The sequence below is a fragment of the Bufo bufo genome, chromosome 1 (assembly GCF_905171765.1).
Source record: "Bufo bufo chromosome 1, aBufBuf1.1, whole genome shotgun sequence".
NCBI classification, from domain to species: Eukaryota; Metazoa; Chordata; class Amphibia; order Anura; family Bufonidae; genus Bufo; species Bufo bufo.
Genome location: NC_053389.1, coordinates 272,699,913 through 272,702,473, shown reverse-complemented (window position 1 = coordinate 272,702,473; position 2,561 = coordinate 272,699,913). Strand labels below are relative to the sequence as shown.

At 41.8% G+C, this 2,561-nt stretch overlaps 1 pseudogene; it reads right to left on the bottom strand.

The window, feature by feature from the left end:
• Positions 1–1,661: 1,661 nt before the first annotated feature.
• On the bottom strand, positions 1,662–1,777 carry LOC120987519 (annotated as a pseudogene).
• Positions 1,778–2,561: the final 784 nt, after the last annotated feature.

The following is a 2,561-nucleotide window of genomic DNA, read 5'->3' as shown; positions in this document are numbered from 1 at the left end:
ATGACAAACGGGACGCCTAGATGCCCGTGATGAGAACATAGTCCTACCATTTTACACATCAGCCCACACATGAAGGACTGTGTACAGTTCTGTGCCCTTGTGAACCAGGCAGACATAGCAGGGCTGGAGAGGGTTCAGAAGAGGGCAACTAAAGTAATAACTGGAATGGGGCAACTACAGTACCCTGAAAAATTATCAAAATTAGGGTTATTCACTTTAGAAAAAATTGACTAAGGGGAGGTCTAATAACTATGCTAATAATAACAAAGAACCATCCAAAGACAACCCCCCCATCTATTTATCCCCAGGACAAAGACTAACCATGAAACCTCCTCTTATCTGGAGGAAAGAAGGTTTATAAACAAACAGAGGAGGATTCTTAACTGTAAGAACAGTGAGCTAACTAAGGAACTCCCTGCCTGCAGAGGTGGAGATGATAAGTCCACAAAAAGACTTCCAGCGGGGCCTGTATGTACTTCCGGAAGGTAATAATAATACAGGTTATAACCAATTAGAGAGGGGTTGTTGACTCAGAAAACTGTAACCAGTACACTATATAGCTGCATCTTCCCGATAACGGCACCGGACTACCACCCATTGTACTAAACCATCGTATAGTATAACTAACCCTTCCCCCGTATGACCAAAACAACCAACTCAGGAAATGACACCAACCCCCCCAACTAGAATGTCAGGACACATAAGGTCCTGAGCTCCCGGATGACCAAGGGGCAGTAGCATAATTGCACCCCGGGTGCAAAGCTATATCAACCACTTCCAGAAGAAGTTGTGACCACCTGAATTCCTGGATCCCTGTCCAAAGACTTCACCTCTCGAAAACAAGGAGTGCCCCCCGGGCATGCGATCCTCGCTGCACTGGAGATATATGAAAGGTCACCATCAACACGCTGAAAGCCCAGGACCTGAAAGAAAAACAATTAGCCCAAAACTCAACCCACAAAGAGGATCATAAATTAGGTCTAAAATAGATATCGTTCATAAAACACTGTTATATACATATACCATTATTATTAATATATAGATATAGACCAAAAGTTTATGATGGGATCCGAACCCATGACCTTCTGTATCAGAGGCAAAGCACTTACCCACACAGCTATGACAGCTGTACTATAAATTTTTTATTTTTTTTTGTTATATACATAAAGGAACACCACAAAATCAAAGAGGAAACCATCCTAATGTAAAATTAGAGCCCACAATATGTGAAGTTAAAACGAATATCAACGAACCTTACCTACCAGACCAACCCAGGCGGAGGGGAGGTACCCACCCAATATTTTACCGAATCATCATGAATGACGGACCCCCAACTCAAGAGTACTAATATTCCTTACCCCGACTGAAATAACAACCGAAATAACAACCGAAATAATTATTATAATAATTTTTTAATTTTTTATTATTCATTATTTACAGTCATTCATTTATGTATTCATATTGGGTGAGGGATTCCCAAACCAAAAACACTGCAGGAAAGCAAGCTGATAAATCACAGACCTACAGCTGCAGACTACGCCATGCATATACAATGGAAAGACAAACAGCCTGGAGAAATTTTCAATCAGCCAGAACAAAAGGCCGAAGGGGACGGCAGGGCCGAAAAATTTAATACACCCCAAACTATACCAGAATCGCTTATGAAATTTTGGTAGAGATACCACAAGGTAGGTGGCATACATGTGTTGTGGGGGCTGTGCAGCCTAGTCCATCCTTGTCAAGGGGGGTGTTAAGCTTCCCTTCTGTCAACCAACCCAAAGAAACTGATGCATCTCTATCACAGCTGCCCAGAGTGGGATCCGAACCCATGCAGCCAGAAACTACCTGAACTCAGTGACTTAGACCGTTCGGACATCCAGACCAAACCGTACAGCGAAACGAGTCATGTAGAAAGATGCTTGGAGGATCACCATTCTGACCTGTGAAGACCTACCAGGAGGACCATTCAGTGGTTGACCCGTACAAACATAATAAGAAAACCCAAATGTGTCCAACAAACCCCAAAGAATAGAGCGAATGTAGAGGGATTACACTACCGCGCCTCCCCCCGGAAATATGAACTAAGAACGTCATATCATTCTTGGAAGCCCAAATAGTGTTTTTATTATTTTTTTAATTTTTTTTTTATACCTCTTCCCAGGTAGATAAGGTGATGTGAGCTCCAGGCCCACTGATCAGGAGGCGATGACACTACCCCTAAACTAGTAACTTGACACAAGCAGGAACTTAACATGAAGTACTACTTTCCACCGGAAATCACCCAAATATACCGCTCTCATACTCCCAATGTGCATCATACATATATCTAGATAGAAATACATATATTTTTTATTTATTTATTTTATTTTATTTATTTATTTTTATTCCCATAAAAAACCTAATTCGACTGTTGCATAAAAGGAGAATTATGAACTGCAGGGAAGTAAACTACTACACTCCACACTGAAAGGGAAATTGGGAGAACACCCGGCGGGACTGATCTATCCCGAAAAACATCCGCAAAAAAGGCCAGCCAATAAACACGACACGCAGTAGGATAT